This window comes from Silene latifolia, unplaced genomic scaffold (assembly GCF_048544455.1).
Source record: "Silene latifolia isolate original U9 population unplaced genomic scaffold, ASM4854445v1 scaffold_79, whole genome shotgun sequence".
Classification (NCBI taxonomy): Eukaryota; Viridiplantae; Streptophyta; class Magnoliopsida; order Caryophyllales; family Caryophyllaceae; genus Silene; species Silene latifolia.
Window position 1 is genome coordinate 99994 of NW_027413701.1, and position 25842 is coordinate 125835.

The following is a 25842-nucleotide window of genomic DNA, read 5'->3' on the forward strand; positions in this document are numbered from 1 at the left end:
CCGATCACCATCTATTGCGACAATAGTGGTGCCATCTTCCAAGCTAAGGAGCCAAAGTCTAGCAACAAGTCTAGACATGTACAACGGAAAGCTCATCTAATCCAGGATTACGTGGAGCAAAAGACAGTAGTGATAGAAAAGATTGCTACTGATGATAACATAGCAGATCCTCTCACTAAAGCATTACGACAAGATAAGCATGAAGGGCACGTTAACTCCATGGGAATTAAACGTGTTCCTGAGTTGTAGTACTCTTTTATGGATCAGATTCATTCTCCTTTGTACTCTATACGACATCATCGTTTTGATATTTTATATATATATTTTGTTTTTCATGTGGATTTGTACGACAAATTTTGAACACCACAAAGTGAACTGAACGAACATTATATTTTTCAGTCCTTAATTGCCCACATGAGCTGATAACTCTGGCAATTATTTTGTGACGTTGGTTGATGGTGGGTTCAACGAGCCATAAGTCAACCGGTTTGACGACCAATCACGAGGCGATTTATACGGATATTTCGTAGGACAAATTTGTGACATCGACGTGGAGTCCTAAATGTTTTATAACATTCGTTGCCCGGTCGTGGATAGGACTACCATGGTGATCCTAAGAGTCGATTCTTTGACTATCGATCGTGTCTTGAGACTACGGCTTGATTTTGGGTGACTTTGGTTTCTTTCTCACGGTCATCCGTAACAGGGGGCCAAGTAGATTTTTTTTCGGGTCATTTCATGCTTTGTGCTTAGATCGGAAGGAGTCGCGTTGAAGGAAATATTCAGCCTTTATCAGGTACTCGATATTTTCGGGGCCACTCGAGGAGTCAGAATCGAAATGCATGGCCATGCTCGGATACGGATTCGTTTTATCGGTTAAGTTACTCTCTAGTCGGGGAAACCACTCTAGATACGGATCGATTGTAAAATACGACCTTTGTGGATCCAGATCCGCAAATTGTTTTACATTGAGTGGGAGAAATTTTAAATGAATATGAGAATCGGTTATCGCACATACACTTGTACGGACAAGTGGGAGTTTGTTGAGCTTGTGTCCTCCAGTTAGTGCGGATAACGTCATTGCACATGCACTTGTACGGACAAGTGGGAGCTTGTTGGGGTTGGTGTCCTTATCAGTTAGTGCAAGGACTTATAAACCTCTAAAAGGATCAAAGGGCATACTTTGGTATTATTATCATTTGATCCACGTTTATCAATAACGGTTGGCTTGCTAGATAAGTTTGACGTTATTGTCATACAGATGGCGGTGATCAACTGGTCCCTAAAAGTCACACCTATAGGATACGTTCGAGAGATGTGACGGTATGAAAATACTGTCATGTAGATGCCAAAAATTGACTAACCAGTTAGTCCGAGTTATTTGACTAGTAATTAGTCAAATATGTGATGTTGAGATATTATATTTAATACGGATTAAATATCATGGGCTAAGGCGAATTAACTTGATTAATTCGTAAAATTAAATATACGTGATTTATATTTAATTAAATGTATATTAAAAATAATTATACAAATCGCTTTGTCGGACACGAATTAACAATTCAGCTAACCCGTATAATTAGCTGATGCCTTAATTTCCGATAACCGATAACAGTTTATAATATAAACCGCGTCATATACATTTTAGCGAGACGGGTCGAATCATCGGATCACTAGTCAAATGAGGAGAAAGTGGAAAGCCCACTCCCTCCTCTCTTGACCCGCGGACCGAGGTTAACAAAAGGAGAGACTCCCTCTCCTTTTGACCTAGCGATTTCATTTTCTGAAAAACTAGGGTTTTGAAGAGTATTCTTCTCGAAAAACCCGAGATCTCTCATCTCAACAAAAACTCACAACAGTTCTCCCTATATTGCAAGGCAATCGGAGAACACTGTTCTAGCACAAGGGCATATCTCGGACAAAGTCTTGGGTGCAATGATTAGGAGGAAATCTGTTTTGATTTCTGTTCTTTACGCCGCAATTTAAAGGACCCGAGGTTGATTTCTTGTTCTTTATCGTTTCTTTATGTTTTTCGTTTTATGACAATATTCACATGTAAATTTTGCGTTATAGTCCTACAATTAAAGGGGTAGTATACGGATATTCACCCACAACCTGAACGTCGACTACGAGGGTCCCTTCACCCTCAACATTGCCTACTTGACCGCCCAGTACCTTCTGAGCCAGGGGAAGAAGGAGGCGGGGACCATTGCCTGCGGTGGCATAGCCACCATTCTCGCCCGTCGCCTTTTCCCCGTTTGGCCTCTTGACTTGCAGTACCTCGCTGGAGAGAGGCTACTGAGTCTGGACGCCATGCTCTCTCAGCATTGGCTCACCCCAGACTACCAGACTTGGAAGATAGACGGCTCCTTGTCTGTTGACTTACCCCCGACTCTCCCCGTCTTGAGCCCTTTCCCACGCCGCAAAGGGCCACCGTCCGCCACCACTACCTCGGCTTCACCTTCCACCCGGACCTACCCCGATGCACCGCCGCCAAGAAGCGGCGACTTGAGACTGGAGAGGGGTCCACACCTTCAGGGAGTACCCAACCTTCCACGGCTACTCCCGATCCGACCCCTACTCCCACTACTACTACCACTCCTACTCCTACTCCACCTCCCACTGATCAGACTGAGCCGGTCTTACCGGCTACTTTTAGACTACCTCCTCCCTTTGTGGCGCCCGCGGTCCTGGACCAAGGGGGCGCCGTTTACGGTTTGTTGCGTGAGATTGCAGAGCGTCAGGCTCGTATGGAGAGGGACTTAGCTTTGACCTTACACCCTCTGTACGAGTACCACTTGCGGCGACACAGACCGATCCCGGAGGGTTGGCCACACCCTTCCTTCTTCAGGTACCCGGCTGAGGGGTACCCGACGTCAGAGGAGGAGGAGGAGGACGAGGACCCCGAGGTTGCAGTGGAGAGAGCTCGCGCTGAGGAGCGGAGGAGGAGAGAGGAGGAGGAGGACCCGGAGTACAGGGCGAAGGTTGACCGTGAGAGCAGTGACGACGACGACGAGTAGCTGCTGGTCTACTCACTTCCCCAGTTTTCTGGCTGGTTTGGGGAAGTTCGCATTCTGTATGTATCTTTCACTCTTTTATTTTGTCTCCTTTATTTCATTGTTTTTATTTTGTTGGTTGTATATTCCCGTTCCCCTGTATATATCTCTTTGGTGTATCTTTGGAGGACAACGATGGCGTTGTCCGTTTTGGTTTGGGGAGGGTATTGCATCCTTTTGAGTCTGCATCTGCATTTGTTTTTGCATTCACGTTTATTTTTCAGCTTGCATTGTTGTTTATTTTCACAAAAAAAAAAAAAAAATCCAAAAAAATTAGAAAATTTCAAAAAAAATCAAAACAATTTCACGTTTATTTTTGCATATAGGTTGAGTCGGAACGGTAGATTTCCATGATGACAATGCACTACAACTTGTCAATTTACTTGAGCCTTGCACTTCTGTTGATAGTTTTTAGCTTTGTCATACGCATAATCTACGAGTTTCTGTTCAAATATAAGCTGACTGTTTACTTGACCTATAAATTGGCAAACTACTTAAAAATTCTGAGATATTAGAGCCCATAACTGGTGACATTCATGACCAGTTCATTAGGAATTTTGAGTAGTACTCCTTGCATAGCATGTTCGTCTTTTTTGCACATTTATGACATTCAATTTCGAGTCAAATGCACATATTAGGGTTTGTGGTTGGTATCACATGCAGGGAGGTGCTTGCAAATTTCCCCTTCCTTATATTTTTTTTTCACCCATTTAACTCCACATTAGCCAAATTTGCCTTTTTGACCCATTAGCTACATCCCAAACTAAGCCTGCCCAGTCAAGCTAGTTAGTATGTTCTTTTGAGGTATATTTTCCATTGCAGTTTGGTCCGTATTACTTGTTTGGAGTTGATATAAGAATTGAGGAAGGAGGAAAGAAAAAAAAAAGTATTGAGAAAGAAAAATAAAAAGAAAAACGTGAAACAAAAAAGAAAAGAAAAAAAAATGAAAAAGTTAAATGACGTGAATCAGAAGAAGAAAAAGAAAGAAAAGTCTGAAAAAAAAAGTTGTTGTTTCAGTTAGCTATTTCAGACGGTGTTTAAAAAAGGGAACTTTGTGACCGTCTGACTCCTCCGTTTTATTCCATATTTTTTGAGGAGATTGTGTTTGAGTTTAGTGAGTTGTGTGCCAATTGAAGGGCACTTGTTCTTAGTTCTTCAGTCAGTTGAGATTCGGATGGTTTATTATGGTCCTGTTAGGAACTAGCTTGACGCTTTTACCTCCACATTTCCATAACATGTTTTGCCTCCTGAACCTCACTATTCCCAAATTATTTGTAAGCCCTCCGCTGTGACGGACATTATTGGTTGGAGTGTGTGCATTAGTACTTCAATTGTCTTTCATTTTTGTTGCATGCATGCTATGTAGGTCGCAGTTAGGTGAGTGACTGTCTTTTCTTCTCTCTTTTACATATAATATTCACCCTTTGCTTCATGAGAGAAGAGTGACCACGAGAGAGTCCGATTTTGTTGGTCTTGCAAGGTCGATAGGTTGGCTATATTTCGAACGACTTATAATTCGTTTTGCGTATTGACCGCTTAGCTTTAACTGTTAATTTTTGTTGCATTAAATTGGTTCAAGTAGACAAGTTAAGCTAGCTCTGAGTTATCATTTCCGTTCCATTAGTGTATAGTTTTGAGTTTACTCGAGGGCGAGTAAAGGTTCGGTTTGGAGAGATTTGATACGTGCCTAATGTATAGTCTTTTTAGCCTATTTCAGCACGTATTTCTATGCATATTTATACTATTTTTATGGTATTTTGCCCCGAATTGGCTACTTTGGTTCGTTTTGTCCATTTTGTAGAAATGAATGCGAAAGTAGTGGAATCGTACCCTTTTTCGTCCTTTTTGCATGCATTTAGAGGAGACGGGATTTTCCTGAGTGAGATACTGTGTTTGGAAGCGTCGTGGCACGCATTACGAGGCATTTGGTGGCGGACTTGAGCTGAATTGAAGATGAAGCACTCGATCGAGCAATTTTTCCACTCGATCGAGTGGTTTCTACACCCCAAGATGGTCGATCGAGTAGTTTACTACTCGATCCTTAAGTTGCAGAAAGACAATTCACTCGATCGACTAACTATTTGGTCGATCGAGTGGATCTTGCTGAAGAGTTGGTCGATCGAGTGGTTTTAATCCACTCGATCGAGTGGTTTCAATGGTTAATGGGCTTAATCAGCCCGTGTGTTAATTATTTCGCTAAACTTTGTTTGCTTTTCTATTTAAACCTATGTTAACTAGGTTAAGAACATCTTTTATCTATCTTTAATACTATAAAACTCTCTACTGTAAAACTTTAGTACGTGGCTTTCCTTCCTCTACTGTTACTTATTTTTGGGATTATTATTGCTCGGATTCGATCGTTCTTTACGCCGGAATCGCATTGATTGTAATTCCTTCTCTTCCTTTAATAATAATTAACCTTTTTGTTGCTTTAATTATTTGTTTTTCTTTTATTCCTTTTGCCCTAATTTCTCTTTATGCGATTTATTGGTTATTTCATTATGTTTACTGCTGGAAAATTAATTGCTGTTAGTTTAATTAGCGATATGAGTAGCTAAACCCCTTTCATGTTGGGATTAGGGGTTCTGCGGTAGAAATGTGACGATGTAGTGAATGAATTAGACGAATTAATTATGAGACTCTGTCACTTTAGCAATTTAATTGTATTTTTTCGACTTAGTTGAGTGCACGCTTCTATGTCACCCTTTAATCTGGCTAAAATTAATCCTGGATCGAAAGATTGGACTAAATAGGCCTGCTATAAACAGTAGACTACCCTAATGAGGATGAAAGTTAAGTTAGTGGTAATTTAGGATAGAAAGTGGACCAAAAGGACCTTTCAACATCCGTCTCGCATTAGTTCGTCTGAATCATTTACAGCTGAGTCACTGGACTACCGTAGTGAACCGAAATCCCGACATGTCCCTTCTCTCTTGATAGTTTAAACCGATTTCCTGGCCTTATTGCTCTTACTTTATTTCTCTTTCCTTTAATCTCGTAGTTTAGGAACCAATTCAACAAAACCCCCCAATTGTTACTTTAGGGCTAGAATTAGACAGCTGATAATTACATTACCTCTCTGTGGATTCGATACTCGACTGCCTCTGCTACATTTTAGTTGAGACCGTTAGGTTTTATCTTTGATAGGGTTGCGATAGCCGTGTCAGTAACTTTCAAAGAACTCAAGAATTCTAAGGTAAGGGAGGGGTATGTCAATTCTCTTGTAGCAAACAATTTTCCCAACCCCATGGCTTCAAAGAAGGCTTTTGTTTGTTCAAGGACACCCAATTTGTTCAAGGCATCTTCACATATGAATTTGGTGGATAGAAAGGATTTTCTAGCATACTTGGCAAATGTATCCCTATGGGAGTTAGAAATGAAAATTACCTCCGGATAGTTTGATAATTGAGCAATTTCCGGAGTTGTTGATGTTGTTGCTTCCAAGGGAGGTTGTTGTTGTTGAACTTCCATGTTTGAACTAGCTACCACCATAGCCAATGAGGCTTTCTTTGCTTGAAGACATTTTTGTCTTGTTGAGAGTGCCTTTGCCTTAGGTGCCTTTGTTGATCATTTTGTCCTTGCCATTGATGAAAATACCAAGAAAAGAGTGAAAATCTTCAATTTCCAAGTATACCCAAATCGATTTTAAGATGAAAGGCTTTGCCTTTATAATTCAAAAATCGACTCAAAGGTTGAAGATTTTGGTGCTTGGTTTGATTTTTGTTGGAAGAGGAGTGATTAATTGTTGTTAAAAGGAAGTTTGGATTTGATTTTGTTGAATTTGGTTGAGGAAATCTTGTTTTGGTGATGGAGAGGATGAGGGTTTTGAGTTTTGGGGTTTATGGGTAGTGTTTTGAATGAATGAATGAAGAAATGAATGTGGGAGGGGGTATTTAAAATACCCGAAAATTTTGAATTTGCAGGGGAAGACGGGCGTCTTTCCTTCGGGACGCTCGGATTCTGCCTCTTTTTGGTTCAAGATTCTCGCCTAAAGTTGGGCGTATTTTAGCAAAGACGCTCGGATTCTTTGATTGCAGGACGAGCGTCTTCCTCTGAAGACGGGCGGATCTTCAGACAGTGAGCTTTTCTTGTTTTTCACAGCCAAAAAGACGGGCGTATTTCCTTCCAAGACGGGCGGATTTCAGAAGACGAGCGGCTTCTCTTCCAGGACGCTCAGATTCTTCAACAGTCCCAAAATTTCAAATTCTCAGTTAAAAATGGATGGGCGGATTCAGGCAAAGACGGGTGTCTTTCCTAAAAACGAGCGGATTCCCTAGAAGACGCTCGGATTCTCCCTGTTTTACCCGGATTCAGTTCCATCCGTGCACTTGCATATCCCTTGTCATTTTTCATTCTTCAAATTCCGTGTTCTTCATTGTAGGGGCACTACTAAGGCATGAATAGCCTAGGCAAATGCTATCCCCACACTAAGCTAAATCACTACACATCAATAAAATCATTAGTCCCTCCCTTACTTCTCTCAAAAATGATAATTATCTTGATCAAAGCATAAAAATCCAAAAATGACAAAAAATGCAATGTAAGAATTAAAATGCGAGTTAGGGAGTTAGAAATATTTACAAATGGTGGTTTAGGGAGGACTCCACCAAACTCTCATCCTTAGTGAGATGTCACGGGGGCATGTCCAAGGTGTTGTTGATGTTGCTCAACACCTTGAAAAAGTAGTCAAAAGCTTGTTCATAATCATGATAAATATCTTCAATAGATCTTTGCCCTTGTTGTGCTTCATGTCGGTCTTGATCGATAGCATTACCAATATAGGGATTGAAAATCCCTTCAAACTCATCGTCCCAAAGACCACAAACTTCATCTACTTGATCACTAAAGATCTCTTGAGTTGATAGAGACAACTCTCCCACTTTCTTGTCTTGGCCAATGAGGCCATCCTCTTCATTGCTTGACTTTGGTGAGCTTTTCAGGCTCTCTTTGTTACAATTCACTTGCTCTTTGAATGGGGCATCATCAATTTTCTTCTTCCATTGGAATTCCGACTTCTTCCTATCATCCTTCCGGCTATAATGATCAACCATAAAGCATGGTTCATGCAAACGGGGAGCTCTCATGGTCTTGTCAAGATTGAAAGTTATGTTCTCATCTCCCACTTCTAGAGTGAGCTCTCCATGCTTCACATCGATCACCGCATCCGCGGTGTGTAAGAAAGGTCTTCCTAGAATGATTGGAATGTTGGAGTCTTCTTCCATGTCAACAATGACAAAGTCCACCGGGATGAAAAATTTCCCAACTCTTACGGGAACATCTTCCCATATCCCTAATGGTGTCTTCGTCGATCTATCGGCCATTTGGAGTGTGATATTGGTGCATTTAAGCTCTCCCATCCCCAACCTTTTACTCACCGAGTACGGCATAACACTCACACTAGCCCCTAGATCACATAAGGCTTTGTTGATCGTGGTGTCGCCAATGGTACACGGTATTGAGAAGCTTCCCGGATCTTTGAGTTTTGGAGGAGAACTCCCTTGAAGTATTGCGCTACTCAACTTAGTGAAGGCGATAGTCTCAAGCTTCCGGATCGACTTCTTTGTGAGGATGTCTTTCATGTATTTTGCATAGGCCGGCATGTGATTGATTAATTCCGTGAAAGGAATTGAGACTTCCAAATTCTTCACAATTTCCATAAATTTTCCAAGTTGGTCATCAAATTTGGGCTTGGCTTGACGACTTGGAAAAGGAAGTCTAATCACAATGGGCTCCTTCTCCTTGACCTTGTCTTCATTTTTCTTTGAAATTTCTTCTTTTGATGGTTCCCCATCCTTGGAGTTTTGCACAATTTCTTCTTTGTCACTAGCTTCCACAACTTCATCCTCAACTTGCTTCTTCGGTGCTTCATACCTTGTACCACTTCTCAAGTGAATGGCACTAACCGTTTCATGTCTTGGGGGATTACTTTGAGGTGGTAATTGCCCCTTTTGTCTTTGTGAGCTTGAAGATGCTAGTTGAGTCAATTGGGTTTCCAACATTTTGGTGTGAGCTAGGATGTTGTTGATGGTGATTTCCTTTGCTTGACTATCTTTTTGCATTTGAGTGAAAAACTCTTGTTGATTCTTTTGCATTTGGAGGACCGCTTTTTGAACATCAAAACCATGGTCATTTTGTTGATTGTATGGAGTTTGATTTTGGTATCCTTGGTTTTGGTTGTAAAAGGGTCTTTGATTTTGGTTTCTCATGGGAGGTGGGGTGTATGTTGGTTGAGGGTTTTGAACATTTTGACTTTTGTATGAGAGATTTGGATGGAATTTGGTGTTTTCATTGTAATAGTTGGAATAAGGGGTACCACTCTTGTATGCTTGGAAAGCATTCACTTGTTCATTTGTTCCCCTACATTCACTTTGGTCATGTCCCAAAGTTCCACAATTCTCACATATCCCACTTGGGATTGATGAAGATGCCGTCATGGCATTAACATGATGCTTTGGTGATTTTGAGGCTTCTTCAAGTCTAGCCATAGCTTTTTCAAACTTCAAATTGATGGTATCAATGTGAGCACTAAGTTGAGCACCTAATTGAGTAATGGAGTCCACTTCATGCTTTCCTCCTCTAGTAGCCTTGCGAGGTCTACTATATTGTGAGTTATGGACCGCCATTTCCTCAATTTTGTTCCAAGTTTGATTGTCATCAACTTCGGTGAACATTCCATTTGATCCCATGTTGAGAATGTTCCTTGAATCTTCATAAAGACCGTTCCAAAATTGTTGTACCAAGAACCACTCGCTAAGTCCATGATGAGGACATGAGCGACAAATTCCCTTGAATTGCTCACAAGCTTCATATAAAGATTCTTCATCTCTTTGCTTAAAGCCCGTAATTTGAGCTCTTAGCATGTTAGTCTTTTCCGATGGATAGAACTTTTTGTAGAAAGCTAGAGCCAACTTCTTCCAAGAATCAATTCCGAGAGTAGCCTTATCAAGGCCTTTCAACCATTTTTTCGCGGTGCCAATTAAAGAAAAAGGAAATAAGACCCATCGAATTTGGTCTTGAGTTACACCGGTTTGAGAAAGCGCATCACAATAGTCACAAAAGGTTTCCATATGAGAGTGAGGGTCTTCACTAGGCATCCCCCCAAATTGACTTCTTTCGACTAATTGGATAAATGCGGATTTGGCAATAAAATTTTCGGTTAAGTGTTGTGGTGTGGGAGTACCATTGGGTAGGTTCTCCTCGGTGGGTACGGAATGTGATGAAAACTTAGGCATTGTGGGTTGATTTTGTGTTGGATTTTGTGTTGGGTTCTCCTCACCTTCTCTTGCAAAAGGGTTGATGAACTTAATAGTATTTGGTTGAATATCTACAACCTCACCAATACCTCTCAAAGTTCTCCTAGCAAGTCTTCTATTGGTTGTCAAAGTTCTTTCAATTTCGTGATCAAAGGGTAGCAAGTCATCTTGTGACCTTCTAGACATGCAAAATATCAAACAACTCGAAAATAATTAGAACAAACCTTGAGGAGTTTTACTTCCCCAAGGCAAATAAAGACACAACTAATAACAATACAAGAAAATCTAAATCAAGTTAACACCGTCCCCGGCAACGGCGCCATTTTTTGGTCGTGATCCCTAGTGAGGGATTTAGTTTTCAGTACTTGTCGTCAAGAGCACCTAGACCAAAACACAATTTATAACTTCACCAACAACTCTACAATTAGTAAAGAGGCAAGTAAAGGGACGGGAATTGAGATGAGATTTCTTTTTCAACTAACGGTGTCTAAGGGTGTCACAATTGGGGTTTGAAGTAGAAGATCACTAAACTAAATAGCAATGAAAGTAAACAAGCAAGATGAATTAAAAGGGATGTAAACAATTGATAAAAAGCACTAGGGTGTCATGGGGTCATAGGGGATTCATGAGAATTGATCATACAAACATATTCTCAAGTTATAAGCAAGCAATATTGTTGTGATGGATCGAGTTGGTTTATATCTTACAATCCTAGGAAAGTTTGGGCCCCGGAGCCGAATCGATTAGATTGTACAACACCTACAAGTCGACTTAATCTTCCCTACTTAACAATATGCATGGTCTAATGAGACTCGAGTTGGTTTATGTCTTACAAGTCTCATTGAAAAGATAGGTGATGGGTAAAAAAATGCAAGGATTCATAGGCTCACATTTCATCAAACATAACATGTGCATAAGTTGAGATCACAACAAGCAAGCAAATAAACTATGAAAGCATATTAATTTAAGCATGAATCATTCCCCATGTTGGTTTCCCCTAATTATCCATTAACCCTAGCTAAGGAAACTACTCACTCATTATCATGTTGAACATGCTAGCAAGGTTGTCAATCATACCAACAAGGCAAAACATGATGAATAAATGGAAGTGATTAACAATAATTAAAAAGGGATTAAGAGAATTATACCTACTAATGATTCCAATAATAAAGCAAAGAATGAAAGAAGTACTTGATGCTTGATTGGAAGGTTGTCAATCTCCCAATAATAACCCAAATAATCTTCAATTACCCAAAATAAAGGATGAACAAGAGAGAGATTAAGGAAATAAAACTTGTATTAAAACTTGATTAAATGTTGATTACAAGATTAAAGAGAGATTTCATTGATATTAACTACACTAAAGATTGCTAAGAAGAACATGCTCTTCTAATTAGACTAATGAGGTATTTATAGTAGGGATTAGGTGCATGAATTAGGGTTAACTAAGGGCTTAAATGACGATTAAGTCCCTTGTTGAGGAATCGCCGGTCTCTAGGGAGACTCCGGTCTCTAGAAAAAGATGTGCATCCTTCCTTGAAGCTTATAGAAGACGAAATGGGATTGTCTGGGAATCCGGGCGTCTTTAGCACGGGACGGGCGGATTTGGCAGCTTCTGTACGGGCGTCCAGAAGGGAAAGACGGGCGTCTTTGGGTGGTTTTGCCCGGGCGTCTTGTGGGGGAAGACGCTCGGGTTGTGGGGTGAAGACGGGCCTCTTCTAGGCAATCCGCACGGATTGTCAGGCAGTCTCGTTTCTTCTTCTTTTCTTCCTTTTTCTTCATAAAATCCTTGAGGATTTCCTCGGGTATGCAAGGATCTTTTCTCATCATTGCCCATCTACTATAGTATGTACAAAGGCCTTCTAATCTTGTCTCTCCTTGATGCTTGGTCATTTGAATTCAATCAATTTAGCCTCATTTTGCCATGAAAAAGCAAGGTTTGCACTCCTTTCCTACCAAGGACACAAAACCTCAAAGAATATGCAAAACAAAGAACTAAAGACCATAAATGACCCAAATATGCACTAAAAAGCATGGGAACAAGGCTAATTCGGGGACTAAATATGCTCTAATTATGGTCACATCAAATATATATATATATATATATATATATATATATATATATATATATATATATATATATATATATATATATATAGAAATGAGATCTAATGAGTCCACCTTTTCCATTGAGTCCATAAGTCCTCTTTAAGACCCTTAAAAAGATAGGATGGAGGGCTGAGATTGAAAGGGAAAAGGGAGGGATTAGTGCTAAAATTAGGGGATCAATCCTAATTAATCACTTTCCCTCACTACTATCACTAATCAAACCATAATTTCACTATAAAACCCTTCTTTTTCCACCCACTTCTCTCTCATCTCACAATTATCCTCCCCCTCATCTCTCTAAAAACCAAAAAAACTCAATTCCTCTCAAAAATCCAACAAAATTCAAAAACCAAATAATTCAAAAAATAATTCCCCATCTTCCTCACCTACCCGACCCCACGACCACCTCCACCGCCACCTACCCACGCCTACCACACAACCCCACTACCACTCCGGCGACATTGCTCCACCCCAAAACAACTCTACGACCGCCACCACCTTACTAGCCACCGCCTTCTTCCTCTCCAACAACCGCCCACAACAACACCTCCACCCGACACCATCTTAGCCCACAACAACACCAGACACACACATTACCACCCCACCACCACGCACCACCCACGACCCCTGAAACCACCGCACATCACCGCCACTCCCTCCTCTCTTCCTCTATTTCCGTCACCCACAATCACCTACCTCCTCTGCCAGATCTGAGCATACATCAACGCCACCCACACGTGGCCGCCACCGTCACCTCATATTTCTAAATCTGAGTTTTTATTTTTTAAAATTGTTTTTTTTTTTTTAAAAAAAGTTGATCTGTTGTTCGTTGCTTTTGATGTATTTTGTTCTTTATGAAGTTGATATTCAGTGTTCATTGTTTTGTTGTTCTTTTTTTTTTTTATTATATAGAAAGGTTGGTGGTTTGTGTTTGTTTATTCGTTCTTGTTGTTTTGTTTTTTTTTTGTTTTATATATATATATAAAGGTTGGTGATTTGTTTTGTGTATATGGGTTTGTTTGTGACTTTGTGTCACGGTTTTTGTGTTGCTACACTTGTATTTTATTAAATTTACATTCGTAGATCTAATAAATATAGTAGATATTGAAAAAAAAACGCATTATCATGATTTTTATTCTTAGATCTCATAAATATATTTATTATGCTCATATTTAAATTTACACTCGTATTTATTTACATTTACACTCATATTTCTTTACATTTACACTCACATTTTTCAGATTTACACTCACATTTCTTTACATTTACACTCACATTTCTTTACATTTACACTCATATCTTTTTGCATTTACTCATTTTTCAGATTTATACTCATATTTCTTTACATTTACACTTGTGTTTCTTTACATTTACACTCACATTTCTTTACATTTACACTCATATTTTTTTTTGCATTTACACGCATTTTCAGATTTACACTCATATTTCTTTACAGTTACACTCGTGTTTCTTTACATTTACACTCATATTTCTTTACATTTACACTCGTATTTCTTTACATTTACACGCATTTTTCAGATTTACACTCATATTTTTTTACAATTACACTCGTATTTCTTTACATTTACACTCATATTCTTTACATTTACACTCGTATATTTGTACATTTACACTCGTTAAATTTATATAGATTTGCACTCATATATTTTTCTGGATATGAGTTGGTGGTGGAGGACGACAGTGGTGGTGTTTGTTGGTAGTCGGACTAAAGTTTTACTCGTAAAGGACCAAAGTTACACTTATAAAGGACCAAATTTACACTCTAAGGACCAAATTTACACTCTAAAACCTTCAAATTTACACTTAAAATACTACATTTACACTCCGAAAACATCACATTTACACTCGTAAAATGTTAAAATTATATAAATTCAAAATTTCCGTCACAAAAAATAAAAAAAAAAATCAAATTTAGACTCTTAAAAGGTTACATTTACATTTGTAAAATACCAAATTTACACTTGTAAAATGTTAAAATTATAGAAATTCAAAATTTCCGTCACAAAAAATCAAATTTACACTCTTAAAATGTTACATTTACACTCGTAAAATATCAAATTTACACTTGTAAAATGTCAAAATTATATAAATTCAAAATTTCCGTCACAAAAAATCAAATTTACACTCTTAAAATATTACATTTACAATCGTAAAACATCAGATTCACACTTGTAAAATGTTAAAATTATATAAATTCAAAATTTCCGTCACAAAAAATCAAATTTACACTCTTAAAATGTTACATTTACACTCGTAAAATATCACATTTACACTTGTAATATGTTAAAATTATATAAATTCAAAATTTCCGTCACAAAAAATCAAATTTACACTCTTAAAATGTTACATTTACACTCGTAAAACATCACATTTACACTTGTAAAATTCATACAACATTACATTTACACTTCTGAAATCTTAAACTCAAAACTGATTAATTAGGGGCTAGAGAGAGAAAGAAAAATTAAATAATGTATAGAAATTTGATTAGTGGTAATTTTTTTTTTGGTAATTTTGAATCTCAACCACCCATCTCAATCCAACCATCCACATTTTTTTCCTTTTCTTTTTAATAACCCTTAATCAAATGCATCTCAATCATTCATTGAGTCCATCCAAAGGCCCTTAGAGGGACTTATGGACTCAATTTGAAAGGAGGACTCATTAGAACCCCCCCTCTCTCTCTCTCTCTCTCTCTCTCTCTCTCTCTCTCTCTCTCTCTTTATATATATATATATATATATAGGGTCAGGATCCGGTGAGAACTACTAACATAATGAGAACCGTGAGAACCCTTACTAAATCATCATCAAATCTTGTTCTGAAAGTTTTGATGGATCATTTACCTTTTGTTTAGTTTATTCAAACACATTTTTAGTATAGGTAAACACATTTTTTTTACTTTATTATCAAAATATAAACTTAGTGTACGAAAGTACAACTACGTATACTAAAATAGCTATAGATGCATGAAAACGAATACTAGGTGCATGAAAATTGTTACATGCATGAAAATGATTACTAGGTGCATGAAATATCAGGCTCTAGGTGCATGAAAATTGTTAGATACATGAAAACAAGTAGTAGGTGCATGAAAATTAATAAAATGTTTCTCGTCTCAATTTCCGTCAATAATTTATACTTTTTGGACCAAGATATATGTTCTCTAGCCATAAAATTCTATGCCGAATCCAAATATGTCATTATTTTTTAGAAAAAAATATCCGTAAGGTGGAGTTCTCACGGTTCTCATTATGTAGGTTGTTCTCACTGGATCCCAAGTCTATATATATATATATATATATATATATATATATATATATATATATATATATATATAGAGGTGGGATCTCAGTGAGAACGACCATTCATGAGAACGGTGAGAACACACTAGATACATTAGAATATATATAAAAAATACACTTTTTTTTTTTTTTTTTTTTTTTTTTACCAAATCTCATATACACTTTTAAATAAAGTAGGTACAATTTTTACCAAAATTATATATACGCATTTTAATAATGTAGATACGTTTTTTTTTTTTTTTTTTTTTTTTTTTTTTTTACCAAATCTCATATACACTTTTAACTAAAGTAGGTACACTTTTTACCAAAATTCTATATACGCATTTTAAGAATGTAGATACGTTTTTTTTTTTTTTTTTTTTTTTTTTTTTTTTTTTTACCAAATCTCATATACACTTTTAACTAAAGTAGGTACACTTTTACCAAAATTCTATATACGCATTTTAAGAATGTAGATACACTTTTTTTTTTTTTTTTTTTTTTTTTTTTTTTTTTACCAAATCTCATATACACTTTTAACTAAAGTAGGTACACTTTTTACCAAAATTCTATATACGCATTTTAAGAATGTAGATACATTTTTTTTTTTTTTTTTTTTTACAAAATCTCATATACACTTTTAACTAAAGTAGGTACACTTTTTACCAAAATTCTATATACACATTTTAAGAATGTAGATACATTTTTTTTGTTTTTTGTTTTTTGTTTTTTTTTTTTACCAAATCTCATATACACTTTTAACTAAAGTAGGTACACTTTTTACCAAAATTCTATATACACATTTTAAGAATGTAGATATACTTTTTTTTTTTTTTTTTTTTTTTTAACAAATCTCATATACACTTTTAACTAAAGTAAGTGCACTTTTTTCATGAATCTTAGATACACTGTATAACAATCCATATACGGAGTACATTTTTTTCGAAGTTTGTTTACATCTACTAGATACATTAAAATACATGCTAGATACATTTTTTTTCATAAATTCTCAGATACACTTTACACTACTATAAATACGCTTGTTACATAAATTTTAGATACATTTTATGACGACGTAGATACATTTTTATCTATACTAGATACATTTTTTACATAAATTCTAGATATGTATTATAGCAATGTAGATTGATGATTAGTATTTTGGTAGCATTTTACCCCTCATTTATACCTTATTCTGACTCGATTTTGCGTGCCTAATTGATTAAATAGCTCATTTAATTACTAATTTATAGTAATTAGTCGGCTTGATTATATTTAATAATTATTCGGATTTTTTATAATTTTAGTATTACTAATATTTTATTGTTTATAATTTGTACGCGAGGTGGTATAATAAAGTGGAGATTCGAGTTAGAATAAAATGAGATGGAAATTAAGGAGCAAGTCGCGTTGGGACTTGGGACGGGACAGAGTCGAATGAAAGAGTAAAAGAAAACGTTGACTCTCGTGTAGGTAAGTGAAAGTTGACTTCACCAAAAATCACAAACACACAACACATCCCCTGCTCCTTCATCATTCATCACCTTCATTCCCGTCTAACAGTCATCACAACATTCAAATTGAATCGAGACAAGAATGGCTACTGTCGAGTGCCGAACAAGCATTTCCCATCAGCCTTCCATCATTACTTCTCATTATTCTTACCTGATCTTCAAAGTTTTCATATGTCATTGGCCCATTACAATGATTGCTCCAACCCTCAATTTAATAAATTAATTACCTCAGCTAATTAAAAAATGCAAACAAGACAAACGTTGCCGTTTAGATGCGTTATCGCCGTTAATACGACGCCGTTAATTATACTTCGCTTGCTTCTGAGTCGCATATGCTCTATTTTTCGCCAAATCTAACCGGAATACCCAGTTATTTCAATTTTTGTGATTTTGATTGATTTTGTTGAATCTTGTGATGTCGCGATTTCATTGATTCTCCTTTCCTCAAACTTTAAATTACTTCGCCGTCGTCACAACCATCGCATAAACATCGTGATCTCGAAAGATGATCGCCTTCATGCCACCGTGATGTCGAGGGAAAACGGACGATTAGGGACTTGTGCATTGTTGGTGGTGCCGACGTGGTGTTGACCTCGGGTAGGGACGGTGGTGGCCCGAGTGGCGGAGGGTGGAGCAGTGAGTGATGGGTGGTGTGGGTCGAATGAATATGTGATGGTGGTGAGTGATTTTATAGAATTGATACCCTTTGATTTATTTTAATCGTATGGTTATATTATATGGTTAGTACGTTCTCACCGTTTGCACCGAGTGATCGTTCTCACTAGGATCCTAAATCTATATATATATATATATATATATATATATATATATATATATATATATATATATATATATATATATATATATATATATATATATATATATATATATATATATATATATATATATATATATATATATATATATATATAGTACTAGTATTGGTGCCCGGCTACACCCAGGCTACCTCTATTTAGCATTAAAATTCATTTTCAATTAAATAAACCTAATCTAAAGTTGCATAACTCATAAATTTATCTTTCATATATTTTTCTATGCCATATCTTAAAATTACGATGAAAAAAATTATGAGATAAATTCACTACTCCCGCTATTAATTTTTTACTTAAATCGATTAGTTAACTAATTGTTCACTTCTTTTAGTGTTAGCTAGTATTGTTACTTTTATTACATTCGTTATTACTACGGTTACTTTCATTACTCCCCCCCCGTAATTATTTACTTTCACTACTGCCGCATGAATATTGATAATTTCACTATTCTCGTTGTTAGTTGCTTCTATTACTTTCACTACTCCTCTTGCTAATATAGTTACTTTGACTATTCAAATGAGCGATTACTAACATATTATTATATCCAGTGCTAGTAGTGAGATGTTAGTATAATTATTTTTACTACTAACATAACTAGTTTTACTATTTAGCCATATAATTTTAAGAGGTTATATATTTATATAAATATATTACATATATGCATTAAATCAAATCGAAATAATTATAGAATATTATATCTTTTGGAAATCTAGTTTGATTTATTTACTTTTTTAATAGTTTCCAAAATATAACCTACTTATATTATATTTGTGTATGTTAAAGAATTGTATAATTATATGATGATACTTGATGCGTGAATTTTATATAGTTTTTTTTAGCCTTATTTGCACGCATTTCTATGCAATTCCCGTAGTTTTAGGCTACGAAATGCCCCGAATAGTCTACTTTGGTTCGTTTGGCTTTAATTGCAAGAATGGACCTGAAAGAAGCAGAATTGAGCCTTTTACTGTCCCGTTAGCTTGCATTTAGGAGATGGAAGTTTTGGAGCGGAAATATCACTGTCTCGGGATGCGAGAAGTCGCCTTGGAAGATAAATCATACGTCCTTTGGCTTGATTCAGTGGCAGTTGACTCGATCAAGATGTTTGGCTGGCTAATGTGCTCGATCGAGAGCTTTGTGGAGGTGAGAAGTCCTCGATCGAACCCCTGCTGTGTTCGATCGAGAGGTGGCTATTTGGAGGTCCTCGATCGAGTAGTCTTTTTACTCGATCGAGAGGTTTTGGCTGAGAGTTGTTCGATCGAGGAGTTTCAAAGTACTCGATCGACCAGTTTGCTATTAGACGTGAGATTTTCTTGCGTGAACTTATTTATTTTATTATCTTAAGTTACGTGTTTAGAAAATAAATATCTTTTCTATATAAAGGAAAGACGTAATTAGGTTTAGGTTATCTAATATTTTGACCTTTAATCATTCAGTTTTATGTCATTTATTCCATTGCTCTTGTTCGACGTTACTTGGCTTTCTATTTTCCGGATCTCAACTTTTGTAATTTCTTTACTCTCTTTTATTCAATTCTATTCCTTTTGCACACTTAATTTATTGTTCTTTACTTGCTGTTTTTATTAGTATTGTTATTTGGTTTTTGCTATTTCTTTTTATACATCTTAATACCATGTTTAGCATAGTTTTTATTTATCGTCATGCGTAGTTAAAATCTTAATTGCTAGGATTAGGGGAGTCATGATAGTAAAACAATGATGCGATAATTAGTTTAGGAGGTTTTTGTTGTGAGAATTGTTTTATAGCAATTTAATATTAATTATTAGGCTGAGTGCACGCGACTGAAGTAATTAACTTGGTTAAATTCAGACGTAGATCGGAAGATTGGAATGAACAGACCTGCTATGAACAATGGACTACCCTAATCAGAGCGGAAGCTATTTAGGAAGAATCTAGGGCGGATAGCGGACCGAAAGGACCTTTCCACTACCCTTCTCACATCAGACCGACTGACCTTACTTTTAGCTGATTTGTATAATATCATGGTGAACCGACGTCCTGACATTTTTCTCTTTATTCAATCTCTATCTCATCCTTGTCTATTTTAATTGTTATTACTTTTATTACTTTTATTTCAGTTCATTAGTTTAGTCCAAACAACTCAAACACCTTCATTTTGTGACCGTAGACAGACTGAATAACAAGTAGATAGTGACCGCCTCCCTATGGAGTACGATACCCGACTTACCTCTGCTATATTAGTTAGAGCCGGTTGGTTTATTTTTGATAGGGTTGCGACAGCCGTGTCAATTTTTGGCGCCGTTGCCGGAGAGGCAACTATTTTATTTAGTTTGTTTTAGTCTCAAGGGATTTTCAATTCCTTGAGGCAGTTCTTACTCTTTTCTTTTAGTTTTTTTTATGCCCAAGTCCAACAGGTCAGAGTTAGTACCAGCTGATCCTGAACCAGAGAGGACTTTTCGTCGTAGACAGAACTTATTGAGAGAGATTCGTCGAGAGGAAGTCTTGAGTACTCTTGAACCTGTTCTTGAAAATTTTACTTTTGCAGAAGCTCAGTCTTTAGAGGAAGACACTTCTATTTCTACACTCGTTACCAAATCTGCGAAGATGCATAACATTGCTAGTCATTCTGAGCCGACAGCTGATTCTATTCCTAAAGGTTTCAAGCTTGCAACCGATGAGGGGAGTACCTTCGATCTTCGTCCCTCTTATATTAACCTGGTGGTAAGAAACATGTTTAGAGGGGTAGCTGGTGAGGATCCGAGGAAGCATATGGAGGGCTTCACAGATTTATGTTCTACTAACCGTGCTACTAAGGGAGTGACTCAAGAGAAGATTAAGGAAGTCCTGTTTCCTTTTTCTCTTACTGATGGAGCCCGAGAGTGGCTAACTGACCTGGATAGGACTGCAGTTGGGATTACCGATTGGGAAATCTTGGCTCTTACTTATTACAAGAGATACTACCCTCCGCAGAGAACTAATGCGTTGCGAGGGCAGATTACAAGTTTTAAACAAAATCCGACTGAGAACTTGTATGAAGCTTGGTGCAGGTTTAAGAAGCTGGTTAGGTATGTCCCATATCACGGGTTTGGCCAGTGGTTTTTGTGCAACCAGTTCTACAATGGGTTGTATGATGACCACCGTGCTATTTTAGATGCTGCAGCCAATGGAAGATTTCAGAAGAACATTGATGATGATAAGGGCTGGCATATTATAGAGGAGATAGCTACCCATTGTGCTGCATATGGGAATCCAAGGAGTGGTACTCGAACAGTTTCTGGAGATAATAGTGCACTTGTGGCTCAACTGGAAGCCATGAATGCAAGATTTGATAAGCTAGAATTGCAGGCTGCGGGAAATCAAAAGACGGTTCATTTGTTGTCTAGACAAGAGACCGTCTCATGTGAGAGATGTGGTACTGAGGGATATGGTGCAGTGGAGTGCTTAGCTGAGAAGGAGCAAGTCTTTGCTTTTCAACAATTCAGGCAAGGAGGCTCCTATTTCAACAATCAAGTTGGAGTTCATCCCAATTTGAGATGGTCTAACCAGAATGTATTGAATCCTACACCTCCACTGCAGCAACAACAGACTTATGTTCCGCCAGATCGAAATTAACAACAAGGCTTTCAAAAGCCTCCATCTTTCCCACCGCCGCATCATCAAGGTGCCTCTTCTAGTGGAAACAATGACATAGCTGAGCTGAAATCACTAGTGGAAACACTTGTACTTTAGAGTTCAGATGCATAAAAATTAACAAACAAGAGATGCCTCTTTTAAATTACTTGAGTCCCAGTTAGCTCAATTGGCTACTAAGCAATCTTCAAGACAACCGGGCCAATTACCGTCACAACCTGACAAGAAACCATATGAGACGGTAAATCTGATCAGTTTAAGGAGTGGTCTTTCCTATGAGGGACCCAAAATGCCAACGGAGAACGCTGGACTTTCAGACTCGGGAGTTGAAGTTGCTGTTCATGAAAAGGCGTCTTTTGACGAAAAAGTAATTAATTCACGGGAACTACTCGATCGACCAGTTTCTGAAGGTCGATCGAGTGAATTTGCTGAAGATGTGCTCGATATAAGAGATGAAGTGCTCGATCGAGTAGCGCAGAAAACAGGTGTCTCGATCGAGCAACTCAAAGTACTTGATCGAATAAAATTGCTGAGAAAAATTCTCGATCGAGTGGCGCTGGTGCTCGATCGAGCAATATTGATGCCGAGGAGGATAAATTGTCATCTAAATCTAATTTGGACGATAATTCTACAATTAAAGATAATTCCTATAGACCCCAAGTTCTATTTCCAGGGCGGCTACGGAGGAGGAAAGCGGAACAACAATTCGACAGATTTGTCGATCTTTTGAAGAGTCTTAAAGTCACCATTCCGTTTGCCGAGTTACTGACCCATGTACCCTCTTACTCAAAATTCATGAAAGAAATACTTTTACGTAAGAGGAATGTAGATGAGACTGAAACGGTGGCTTTGACTGAGGATTGCTCCGCACTTCTTCAGAATAAGACTCCACCGAAATTGGCTGACCCGGGTAGTTTCTCTATTCCCTGTCATATTGGAACTTACTTAATTGATAATGTGTTTTGTAACTTAGGAGCTAGTGTAAGCCTCTTACCTCTGTCTCTCGCAAAGAGTCTTGGTTTGATGAAATTTCAATGCACCAACATGACCGTACAGATGGCCGATCGCTTATTATCATGGCCATTAAGATTCTTAGAGGACGTCCCTGTTAGGAGTTGGAAATTATTTATTCCCGTTGATTTCGTTGTCTTAGACATACCCGAGGACTCATACACTCCCATCATTTTGGGAAGACCATTTTTGCATACTGCTCATGTAATAATCGATGTCGGGGCTAAGACTTTAACCTTTCAGGTGGGTGAGGAGGATTTGACTTTCACCCAGTCCAGTGTTCGCAGGGCGCCCATGCAAGTCATGCCCTGCAATGCTATTCCTTCTATAGACTTTGATAAGGATCTCTCGAGTATTGTTATTGAGTCATACCCTGCTGTTACACTACTACAGATACAGGCTATACTAACGGTTAAAAACCGTTGTTATATAAAAAAGCGGACGTTGTTAAAGCGTCCGTTGTAAAAGGTTTTAACAACGGTTGATTTTCTTAAGGAATCCGTTGTTAAAACTATTAACAACGGTTTTAAGTATAAAAACCCAATGTGGAAAGTGTGACTCAATTTTGGGGGAAAAGTTATAACAACGGGTTGTAATATACAAAACCGTTGTTATAACTAAAGACAACGGGTTGTTTATAAATAACCGTTGTTGTTTGTTTTTAAAAAATAAAAAAACATTAAATTAAATATTACTAGATGCATGCATAATTACGGCCCGTTATAATTCCGATGCATGCATTATTACTGCCATCCCTGTGCATATGAATGGACAATATGGAATGAGAAGGGTTATAATAAGATTTGAAGCAGCAGAGAGAGATATGATGATGATTATGGCACAACTTCCTAACATATATATTAATTAAAAAACAACTCAAACCACACATTGCTTAGTATAAATACATGCATTATCTCAACTAACATTCCATTATCTCACTATACATCTCCAAACCCTAACTGCTAAAACTAACTCCAAATAAACCCTAATTAATCTTTCAAACAAACTCCAACTTCCATCAACAAAATGAATGATATCATCCTTAAGACTCTTACTATGATCGAGAACAACAACAGTTTCATCCGCCGGTTGCTCCACATTGAGGAAAGTTTCAGGAGCTACCTTGTGGATGCTCGATCCGTACTGAAGGACGCGAAAAAAGATGGCTTGACAGAGCAGCAGCAGTTGCAGCTATATGACGATATAGCAACGGCTGAACGGAACCTCCAAATAGCCAAGGTGGAGAGGACGGATATCATAGAAGAGAATAAGACTCTCTATGAAAATATAAGAATTGCATTTTTATTAATGTAATTTTTTTTTAATTTATGTATATATATATATATATATATATATATATATATATATTAATTATGTTTATCATGCATTCCTCTCTATCATCTTGCTTGTTCTTTGTTTTAGTTTATTTAATTTGTTTTACTAGCTAATTAAGCGAATAATACTTAAAGAAATAACATAATGGTCGATAAAAACACATACATGCAAATGAAATAATTAGAAAAAGAAAATAATGACGATAAAAGACGATGAAACCAACAGTGATGGTGAGATTTACCTGATAATTAGAGAAAGTAAGAGACGATGAAATCAACAGTGACGGCGAGAAGATAAAGCGACGATGAGAAAGAGAGAAAGAGACGATGAGAAAGTGTGTGTTTTGTGTTTGTGTTTGTGTTTGTGTTTGTGTTTGTGTTTGTGTTTGTGTTTGTGTTTGTGTTTGTGTTTGTGTTTGTGTTTGTGTTTGTGTTTGTGTTTGTGTTTGTGTTTGTGTTTGTGTTTGTGTTTGTGTTTGTGTTTGTGTTTGTGTTTGTGTTTGTGTTTGTGTTTGTGTTTGTGTTTGTGTTTGTGTTTGTGTTTGTGTTTGTGTTTGTGTTTGTGTTTGTGTTTGTGTTTGTCTGTGTTTGTGTTTGTGTATTAAGGTTTGTGTTTTGTGGCTGTAGCTGATTTGTGTTTGTGTGGTTTATAGTATGGAAAGTATTGACAAGGGTTATTAAACAAAAACCGTTGTTAAAACGTTTTAACAACGGTTGTAAAACAACAACCGTTGTCAAATAAGTTTTAACAACGGGTTTCAAAAGTAACCGTTGTGATTACTTTTCACTAACTTTGCGTCAATTTTGCGCAAATTATTAACAACGGTTGTGCATGTGTGACCCGTTGTTAAAACTTATAACAACGGCTATATAACCATACCCGTTGTAATTAATTTTAGTAAAATTCGCGCCATACATTCTACAACGTCTATTGTGATTTTCGTGAATAATCGTTGTTAAAGGGGCGTTGTAGTTGCCTGAATTTGTAGTAGTGTTATGACACCTCCGACCCAGTCTGGGAGCGAAATGGAGGGCCATTCTGTTGTTTTTGCTTCTGCAGGACCTGGCGGAATGGACAATGGAGATCCTGTCACCGGACTTGGTGCATTACAGTTGGAACCTAACATTGATGATGCTACAGATCACAGGGGGCATGGGAAGAAAAAGCCTGACAAAGGAAAGCGGAAGGATGCGGATTACAAGAAATGCTATTCTCCTTCCGATGGTTTAATTGTTTGGAGACCGAAGACGGAGGTTACCAATGCTGAAGCGACCCCGTCGACCCAGAAGCCCAGTTTTGGGCTATTTAATTGCTTCGGAAGATAATACGGGACGCTATCCCGTTTGTAACATTTTGTAATTTGAAATTTTGCTAGACATTTAATTGCTTATTTGTTTTAGACAATACTATTAGCTTATTTAGATTTAATTAGCTTAGGACCGAATATAGACTGCGTACTATTATTTTGGTATTTTTGTGGGAAGTATTTTTGCGTAAATTGCAGGTTTTTGGGAAGATGCTGATCATCAAGAAGCGTGCTAAGAGGAAAGCACTGGATCGAATACTTTATATGCTCGATCGAGCAAATGGCCAAGCAAAAGTCCTTGATCAAGTGTGATACGTGCATTTTATATAGTCTTTTTAAGCCTCTTATACACGTATTTCTATGCGATTCTCGTAGTTTTATATTACGAAATGCCCTGAATAGTCTACTTTGGTTCGTTTGGCTTTAATTTCAGGAATGGATCTGAAAGTTGCGCAATCATGCCTTTTCATTGCCCCTTTAGCTTGCATTTATGGAGATGGAGGAATGG

At 37.3% G+C, this 25842-nt stretch overlaps 1 non-coding gene across 1 annotated transcript; it reads left to right on the forward strand.

Moving 5' to 3' along the window:
- Window positions 1-9809: 9809 nt before the first annotated feature.
- On the forward strand, window positions 9810-9916 carry LOC141640476 (small nucleolar RNA R71). Its single transcript, XR_012543008.1, has one exon. It is a non-coding gene; the product is annotated as a small nucleolar RNA R71 (small nucleolar RNA).
- The last annotated feature ends 15926 nt before the right edge of the window (window positions 9917-25842 follow it).